The sequence below is a fragment of the Grammomys surdaster genome, unplaced genomic scaffold (assembly GCF_004785775.1).
Source record: "Grammomys surdaster isolate TR1022 unplaced genomic scaffold, NIH_TR_1.0 127, whole genome shotgun sequence".
Classification (NCBI taxonomy): Eukaryota; Metazoa; Chordata; class Mammalia; order Rodentia; family Muridae; genus Grammomys; species Grammomys surdaster.
The window spans coordinates 7,516,661-7,526,882 of record NW_021604585.1 but is presented as its reverse complement, the minus strand read 5'-3'; positions in this window follow the sequence as shown (position 1 = coordinate 7,526,882).

Below are 10,222 nucleotides of genomic sequence, written 5' to 3'. Positions count from 1 at the left end.
TCTATCTATCTATCTATCTATCTATCTATCTATCTATCTATCTATCTATTATCTATCATCTATGTATCTAAACATTATAATCAATCAGATAATGAATGCAGCTACATTACAATGTAAACCCCATTTATGAATAACCACACTTTATTGTATAACATTAACACTTGAGTTGTCCCTGTAGATATGCCAGTATAATCAAGGAAAGTCTCGGTAGCTTGAGCAGGATTGGCTGGGGTAGTCTGTGAAAACAGTAGTTGCCAGATGTCTCTGATGAGGATGCCTGGGGTAGACTTAGAAGCCTTGTGTTTGTCGGCATAGTGATAGCACCCAGAGAGCGGGTGAACAATTGCTTTTATTTTGTGAACCCAACTCAAAGAGATACTATTTTCAGATCTAAAAGAACAGCAAAATTAGAAATTTATTCTAGAAGTAAAGAAGCATGGTGAAGAACCAAAGAGTGAATAATTAACAAAAGTAAGAACGGGAGTGGAGAGATGCTCAGAGTGTTTTCTGCTTTACCAGAGGACCTGAGTTGATTTAGTTCCCAAAACCCCTATCAGGCGGCTGGCTCACCCTAGCCTGTAATTTCAGTTCCAGGGAGTACAATCTCCTCTTTTTGAGGATGCCTGCACTCATGTACACATACCCACACACAGACACGCAGTCACATAGTTAAAAATAAATCTTAAGATACTACAGCAGTCTAGTGTTTCTTAACAGTTACTACATGCTACTACTGTGTTAAGTGTTTTATGTGAATAATGCCAATCTTAGGAAATAGGCTCATCAAATACATGCTCAGAGATGTAGGGAAACATATATACATATACACATACACATACACATATACATATACATAACTATCAGTGGTGAAAACAGAGTTTACATTTAGATTCAGTCAAGCTTTTAACCCCTTCTAGGTTCTGTGTGCAGCAGCTTTGGTTGCTTTGAATTACTATGTCCCTTGCCTGAGATGGAAGGTTTTGCTTCTTACCAGGACAGACAGGACTTAGCTCTATGAGTTATTCCCAGACCTGGCCTTTTTTTTTTTTTTTTTTTTTGCCTGTCTACATCCATTAGCACTCTGCCCAAAATATGGGCTATGCCATATCCATGCACATTTTCCAGTTCTGCTTCTTTTACTCTAACTGAAGCTGCTCTCAGGTAACTCTTAGGCTGCAGAGTGCTCCTTCAGCTCTTGTTGGTGCTGCCCTATCATTCCATCTCTGTGCCACAGCTAAAGGAAAATTTAAAAGCATAAATTTAAAAAAAAATCACTCTTCTGCTCCAAACCTTACACTTGTTTTCCCTCGAGCTTAGAGTAAAAGCAAACCTCTCAGCATTCTGACTGCATAGGCTTTCTGTAGAGATTTTATTTGTAGCACTTAGTGAGTCTTCTGAAATGATCGCTCCTTCCCTCTTTCTCTCCCTCCTTCCCTTCTTCACTTCCTTCCTTCTTCCCTCCCTCCCACTCCTTCTTCTGTATATCTAAACTTGATCTGGCCAGGTTGTCCTGGAATTGCTATGCAGCCCAAGGTTGGTCTGGAATTTGTATTCCTGCAGTCTCTGAGTCTGGAGTGCTGGGATTATGGCTTGTGCCACCACACTGAGCTGTGAACATTTCTTACTTGTTAGTTTAGGATTTGCCTTCTCTAAGCACGAACTCTGTGTTGCCCTTGCTGTATCCTTGCATTTAGAACACGACCAGCTTGTTAATAGTATGCACTAAAAATACCTGTAAGCACATGAGTGAATTTGTTTTAGAATTTTTCAAAGCTTTACATTCTCTTTCCCCCATCCACAACTTTTATTTTTGATTGGCAACCATAAATACTTAAAGTGACAATTTAATATATTATAGAATGATTTTGTAACACTAATGAACTTTCTTTAATTGTTTTGAGATATGCAGTGCATTAATGTCATCTTAGACTATCTTGTTGTACAGCAGATTTTGAAAACATATCCTCCCATCTGAATGAAATTTTTGTATCCTTTGGTCAGCATTTCTCATCCCCAACCCCAGCTTCTGTACCTACTGTACATTTGACCACTGAAGATTTCATATGTATGTGAGACCATGTCACATGTATCTTCTTGTACCTGGCTATTTCACTAAGCATAATGTGTTCTAGGTTCTTCCAGGAGGTCACAAATAGCAGGGTTAAAGATGAATAATTGTTGAAGGGCACTTAGATAGATTCTATATTTTGCCAAAGGCTTATATTAGAAAATAGATATGAAAAACAAAAATTTGGCAGCACATGGTGGTGCATACCTGAAATCCCAGAAGTCAGGAAGTTGAGACCAGAGGATCATAGTGAGTTCAAGGCTAGCCTGGAGTTTGGAATAAGAACTGGGTATTGGGAGCACATTTTGCTTATTTTAAGCTTGGGAGAAGGCTCACATCCTCCAAAATGATGCTTAAAAATCAGATTGTCACCCTCAAAGCTTTATTTCCCCTCATCTTCACATCTAACTACCTATTTAACTAACTAACTACTTAACCACACTTAACCACCACCCTACCCTTCTTCCTAAGGTAAGTGACCCTGTTTCAACCTCTTTACTATTTGAGTTCTACTGTGAGGCCTAAGAGTGTGACCTGGTGAACTGATGTGAATGGGATGCAGAGATTTGAAAAAAAAAATAACTCCATCTACTTATTTATTTTGTATGTATGTGTGCACACACACAAAGCATGTGTGCGTGCGTGCTCGCTACAACATGCGTGTGGAGGTCAGAGGACAACTTGCAAAAGTCAGCTCTCTATGTCTTCATATTTCAAATAGAGTCCAGGGATCAAACTCAGATTGTCAGGCTTGCTGGTAGGAACCTCTACCTACTGAGACTTGTCTACCCCTAGAGACTTTTTTTTTTCCCAAATATAAGTTACCTTCTTTTTCTTGGGGAAAATTCTATGGGTGCTTTTCTTCAAAATGCTTGTTCTTTTCGGCACCAGGTGACCCCCTTATCTGTTTAAACCAATACTTTATTGGGCTTGTTAACATTTGGTTGTTACCACTCTCTTACTTGGAGGTAGGGGATTGAGGAGCACCTTCTCCTTTGTTTCCTCTTCACCTTCCTCATGGTGTTGAAGTAGTTCTGGAATCATCTTAGAATCCCAAGCAGTTTTCTTCTCCTTTTAATTTCTAACTAGGCGAAGTGACCACAAACTCTCACCAAAACAGCCTCACAAGTCAGGAGGCTGCCTTCATGCTCTAAATGAGAAAGCACTTACTGGCTTTGCACTTTTGTTGGTAATAAACCATCTTAGTTTATTGTGATTTTTTTTAATAAACTTAATTTCCCCATTCTTTCTTCCCATCTCATCATTACTGGCTGGACTACTGTAATGGCCACTAAGTGATATTCCTGCCTTTAATCTCACACCCTTCCAATCTAACTTGCTGTTACTGTTATTATCTCATCCCCTTAGGACCATCTCTAGGCTTTCACAGTGACAATTAGGCAGTCTGGGAAACAAATTAAAGCCAGAGCCCATGGAGTTGGTGAGGCATGACTCCTACCTTTCTTATCTATCTCATGGGAGCTACTCTAAGTGTGCCAACTGTGGACCTAATAAGAGAGGAGTGCCCTGGCAGAGCAAGTCCAGATCTGTGTACTCAATTGCTGCTTAACCTGGACAGCCACATCATGTCTCTGAGCCTTAATGGGATGGTCTGATGCAAAGACAATAGGAATAGTCAAAATTTCTTCTACATTTACTATATACCAAAAAGTGTTATGAGGTTTTGCATGCATCTTCTTGTTTGTTTATGGTCTTTGAGGCAAGTACTATTAGTGTCTACATTTTCTAGATGGGGCATAGATCTGGTACAAAGAAACACAGCTAAGAAATACTAAGACAGATTCAAACTCAGGCTCCAAAGTTGGCAGTTGGATGCTATGAAAAGGAGTTGATTTTGATGAGGTTCTGAAATCTTGCTAGTTCTTAGAACACGTTAAGTTCATGTTCCAGAGAAGGCCGATGGTCCCCCACAACAAACACAAAGCAAAGGAACAGACCTGTGTCAAGGTGTGACACTGCAGCCAGTTCAGTTCATCCTCAGGCAGAGAACACTGTCTAAATATAGAACCTGCCTTACCATTGGAAGGTCTGACTAAAGTGGGTTAGTTGCCGGGCGAGGTGCTAGAGGCAGAGCAGGCAGAAAGGTGTGCCAGCTGCGCAGTAGCACCGCATAACAATGTAGGGCAAGATGCCTCCCCGAGCTCTGCCTCCCTGAGCTCTGCCTCTTTGCATCCCAGCTTGCACTGCATGCCCTTTTGCAGGATTACATAACACTGATTAAAGTAGATTACTCTATGGATCAATCTGCCTCTTAGTGAAGCAAAGGCGTTCTGCCAAACCCTTTCCCACCAGGATGACAATTTCACGCCTTTAGGTAGAGTGTTCTTTTGCTTGTTTTCAGTTTTAAGGAAACCCTGGCATGTGTCTGATCCATGCATGACTGGGCTGTCTTTGGAGATACACACCTTGTAGCAATATTAAAACTTCCATTTCTGACTTGACCCTTAGAGGATGTTTCTAGACCCGTTAGATACTGTCACAAGTTGAGCTATGTCCCTTTCTGCCTTCCTCCTCCAAGACACCCAAGGCTTTACCCCTAACACCTTTAAAAAGTGACTTTCTTTGGCATGGGGCTTTAGCAGAATGTAATCAAACTATGATGAGACCATACTAGATTTGGATTTATCTTTGCCCAACAAGAAGATGTCCTAATAAAAGGCAATTTGGATTCAAGCACTGATACATTGGGTGGATGCTATGTAGTATTAGGGATAGAGCCTGGAGTGGTGTATCTGTAAGTTAAGGTTTGTCAAGGATCAAGAGAAAACTCTAGGAGATAGAAAGAGGCAAGGCAAGGTTTCTTCCCCTTAGAAGCTTCAAAGGAAGCATGGTCCTGCTGACACCTTGATTGCGGACTTCTAGCCCACAACCATGCAAGAAGTAATGGGGTAGAAGCCAAGAGAAGATGCTTTTTCCAGAATGTCTGAAAACTTATTACATAGAAGAAAGACGGGCAATTGCTAAAGCAATAAAGTCTGTTCAAATACTGCTGACTGGTGGAGTCAGGCAGGACTGAGCTGTTATCCTTCAGTGTAGCAATTTGGGGGTGATTAATACGTAACCTTGATGAGAGCAGTTGAGGCGTAGGTGGGACAAAATCGTGATTATAGTGGATTCAAAGGAAAATGTTAGCAGGCAAAGTGGAAATTCAGGACAAACTCTTTGGAGGAATTTTTGTTTCTGCAAAGGGGGCAGAAAAATAGCTGCAAGGTGATTTGATGTCGAGAAGAGAGAGGTTTGTTTATTTGTTTACTTATTAAAGAGGGAAATACTGAAACATGCTAGTGGTAGCAGCCTCCACACAGAAGAAAATGATATAGGGGACAGAAGAGAGACATGTTGTGGCAATGTCCTTGAGTAGCTCTTGAGAGTCGAGCCAGTGCACAGGGGAGGGGCTGAGCCTTAAAAAGAAGCCTTGAGTGGATTCCCTGTCACAAGAGGGAAGGCAGGATGTATGGGGACAGACACAGCTAGGTTGTTTGTTATACAAGTGAGAGCTCATGGGAATTTTTTTCTGACTGCTATTTTTTTTCTATTTTTCTAGCCTTGTGGGAAGCAAGGTCATCAGCTAAGAATGAGGAGGGGGAAGAGGTGGGACATGCTTCCTGTGGAGTGAGAATGAGCGAACTGAAATGTAGTAGAAGCAGTTCCAGGCGGCAATGTGGTATAAAAATGGAAGAGATTATTTGATGCGTAGATAAATAAACGCTGGGGATTTCCTAAGTTGTTGGCAGCTCATCCGTGGCTGTGCTACAGAACTTAGGAATCCAAAGAATTCTGACCTTAAGGAGTTTAAATCGAGTGTAAGCAACAAATAATAAACACATGAGGGGTTTGAATAATAATTTAAGACAATAGAAGAGATATATGTGACAGGAATGCATATAAAACTGCTGAATATGTTTAAAGAGTTCAGGAGAAGGAGAAAGGCGGTCTGTAAGTGATGTGATGCTTGAGCCTGGTACAAAAGATAAACTCGGAGAGGGACAATGGGGATAAAGGAAATCATAGGAGCAAAGTCCCGCAGGGAAAGAGACAAAAATTTATCATCACCAAGTAGGGTTGCCTGATAAAATATAGGACATCCCATTAAATTTGAATTTCAGATAAGTAACAAATAAACTTTAGTATAAAAACACTGGATGCATACTTATCTGAAATCACCTTTAACTGGCATCCATAGCACAAAAGTTTTCAAGGGAAAATGAAAGGAATGTTCCCTTCACCCATGGAATTGGTGACTTGGAAGGATGAAAAAGATATTCAGTGGTGGAGGATGCTTCGTAAAACCATAGAAATGAGACCTTGTCCCCAAGATACCATTGGCGACACCTGACACAGCAATGAAGACAGAAGTTCAATACAGATTACTCTGTCTAGAATTTTGGCGGTAGGAAGAGGAACCACATGGCCCCAGGCCCTCTTCTCACACTGCTCCTCATGCTGTGTGCACTTAGACAAACAACAAAGACTCCATCTTTGACATATTCTCTGAGGGCCAGAGACTGACTAAACAAGAGGGATCAGTGCTGCTAGCTGGGAGATCAGCTATCCCTTGTTAAGGAAAAAGATAGTAAAGGAGTCACTTGATTGCAAATGAAATAAAAACTGAGGAAAAAGAGGAAGAGAGATGTCCTACTGCTGTCAAAGATTTATTTTTACATGAACACAACAGCAGGGGCTATGAGCACAAAATAAGGACAAGACAGGGACCATCAACATCTCATCATGTATGGGGGAGGGATTCATGAAGTCCCACCGCTTCCCTCCCTAAGGAATTATAGGCTGTTCATGGTCACCATGGTAAGGGAGTCATTCTTCAGTGGTGTAGCCACTGGTAAGTTGCCCTTGATCAAGTAAATGAGCCCTATGCATGCCCATGCAGCCAACCCTAGTTAATGGGACACACACAATAGAAAAAGACATGGAAACTTATAAAGAACAAGTAGACGGGGAAGAAGAAAGCCGTGTAGTGGGGGCAGAGGAAAGAAATGAGAGAGGATAATGAAGAGAAGAATTGATCTATGTACATGATTCATGTGCACAAATTTGAGAACAAATAATTTTTAAAGAATATAACAGTTCAGTAAACTCTCCACCCAAAATCAGACTACAAATCTCAGATAATAATTATAAATCATTTAAATGAAAACACTCCTTTGTCCAAGGAGGCCTGGTCTGTGTTAAGTTTATTCCCTCGCAAATGAGTAGATGAAGGTGTCAGAAGGAGAGTCAAATGACAGCTGTGACAAAGACAATGGCAGAAACTTTCCTCCCTGACCACTAGAGTCAGGGCCTGATGACTGAGGATGGCAAGTCCAAGGGCTATAAACTATCAGTGGGCAGTGTTGGAATGACAGCAACGTGAGACTAGTGAGTCTTCCACAATGTTTCCTCTGATGGGCCTCAGCTTTCTACGGCATCGTTGCAGAATATTTATTGTGGAAATGCTTGCCCTCAGGAAGAAAAAGTAACAGCTCTTGGAAGGGATGTTTTTAAAATGAGGGTTAACAGAGTGACCTTTGACAATAACTGCAAATGGATTAGGGTCAGGGACATCACAGTACTCACAGATCTTAAAAATTTGTCATCTATCTTTCTCCCTGAACAGAGTATTCATCTTGTCAGTTCCTCTAGCCAATTAGATTGTTAACTCTGTCTATTTATAGCAACAAACACTTCACTGGCATGTAGAAAATGCTGATTATTAATCAGGGTCCTCCACTGACTCAGGGTGGAATGAAATGTGATTATTCAAATTAGATTTAGGCTTAGGTCTAATGACCTCACAGATATCATCCTGATTTCCTAAGTACTCATCTTTGAAAAATGCAGAGATTTTTTTTTTTGGTCTCATGGATCCTTGGGGTGAACAGTGATGCAGAATTTAGGCATTTCCTCCACCTTGTCCTTAAAAGGATTATTCTCTCTTCTATACAAGTACCGGAGCACCTGCCAGCTCATGACTTAAGATCAGCACCACCAAGTAAATCATTATACAAAGTAGTTATGGATGTAGAATTTTAATAGCAAATCAATGGAAGTTAATTTTCCCAGATGCTATTACAGAGGGTGTTCACCAGATCTGTCTCCTATCATATATCACATTACTTTATGCTTTGGGAGAAAAGCTGGGCTCTTATGTGGGTGATTTTAACAAAAGACAGACATTGTAATGACCCAATCCTCTCTTGTAGATTTGGCCAGCATCCTGTCCAGCATTTAACCAATTAGGTCAGCAGTTGAAAAGAAGGTAAGGGCAGGTAGGACAGTGGAAGAGAATGTAAGAGGAGTTTTCTGAAATAAGGCTTTTCTCAAACATCGAATGAGGTGTCAGGACAGATTAGCAGCTGCTGTCCCCTCTATACCTACTGCCCCTTGGGCTAAACATATGTTACTTCAAGCCCCTTGCCATGCTTGGGCCTCAGGAATTTTCAAGTTGTAGGTGTGCTGCTGATGGAATGAAATGAGATTGTTATGTTCTTCCTTCCTTTCCAGCCTTTTCTTTTTGAGACAGGGTCTTGCTATGTGGTCCAGGTTGGAACTTTGTTTTGCTTCTGCCACAGCCTTCTAAAGTGCTGGATTCTAAAGTGTGGTGCCACGTACCACCACACTTTGTTTTGACCTATTTTTTCTTAAGTAGCTTCAGATAAATGCTATTTAAATCTTCCCCCCCCCCATGTTCTTCAGAGATTCTCAGAAACCTAGACATTCTGGTTAGTGGTGTTTGTTTATTTTATGAACTTGACACAGACCAGGATTGACTTGGGAGAGGGAACCTCAAATGAGAAAATGCCTCCATCAGAATGTCTGTGGGCAAGTCTCTGAGACATTTTTTTTAAATTAATTGTTAATATGGTACGACCCAGTTCACTGTGGATTGTGTGTCATTCTGGGGAGGCGTTCCCGAGTTGTATAGGAAAGCAGGCTGAGCAAGCCAGTAAGCATCATTCCTCTGTGGATTCTCTTTCAATTCCTGCCTCCAGGTTCCTGCCTTCAGTTCCCAGCCTGACTTCCTCTGATGGGCTGGGAGGTGTAAGGTAAATTAGCCTTTTCTCCCCTAGATGCATCTGGTCATGGGCTTTTTCTCACAGCAATAGACAGAAAACTAGAGCAGGTGGGAGGGAATCCATGCTGTAATTATTGCTATGTATCTGATGTGCATCTTGGGAATTATTTAGCTCTAAGTAACAGAAATCACCACCCACAACCATAAGCAGGTGTGGGGTCTCCAGAATGTGCAGCTGGGACGTGCAGAGATCCTCACGGGGATGCTCTCTGCTCTTCTGTGAGCTGTGAGCTGTTTTTGCTGCTCTCTTGATTATCTGCCTCTTGTTCTGTTTCTTTGGCAGACTAACTTTGATTCACTTGTGTGTAGCTTATCACAGATGCCTTTAAATGGTACTTCCAGTCTTTTGAGTTTTTAAGATATTCATGTTCTGGATCTCATAAGTACCTGACTTAATTCTTCTAATGTTTTCAGATGCTGGGGGAGGTGGTTCTGTGACCCAGGGCACTGGCTGTGAAAACAGAGGGTACAGCCATCTGAAAGCAGGGTAGGGCCTTACATACAAATTCCCCATCATTAGTGTGGAGACAGGGAGTTATGAGGCAACCACTGGCCAGCCCGTCTAGCTGAGATGATGGGCTTCATGTTCAATGAGAGGCCCTACCTCAGAAAGTAAGATGGAGAGTGACAGAAGGTGACGCCAGACATCTGCCCCTGGCTTCTGTATGTGCATGGACACATCCCTACACATACATGTGTGCATGTACTGTCCTAAAACACACACACTCAGTATAAACATATTTTATATAAAACTCACCACTTTCAACTATACAGTTCTGTGGTCTTAAAATATTTATTATGTTGCCTGGCCATCATCACTAATTTCAGAATATTTTCATCAGCTAGTCAAAAATTTCCCCTGTTCTCAGTCACTGTGCAACCACTAATTTGATTTCGTCTCTATGGTTTTGCTAATTCTGGACATTTGACACAAAGAGCACACAATATATTATTTTTGTGTCTCACTTCTTTTATTTGGCATAGTCTTTTCACAATTCATTTATATTGTGGCATATAGTAAGACTTCATTATTTTTGTGACTAAATACTATTCTACTTATGGAT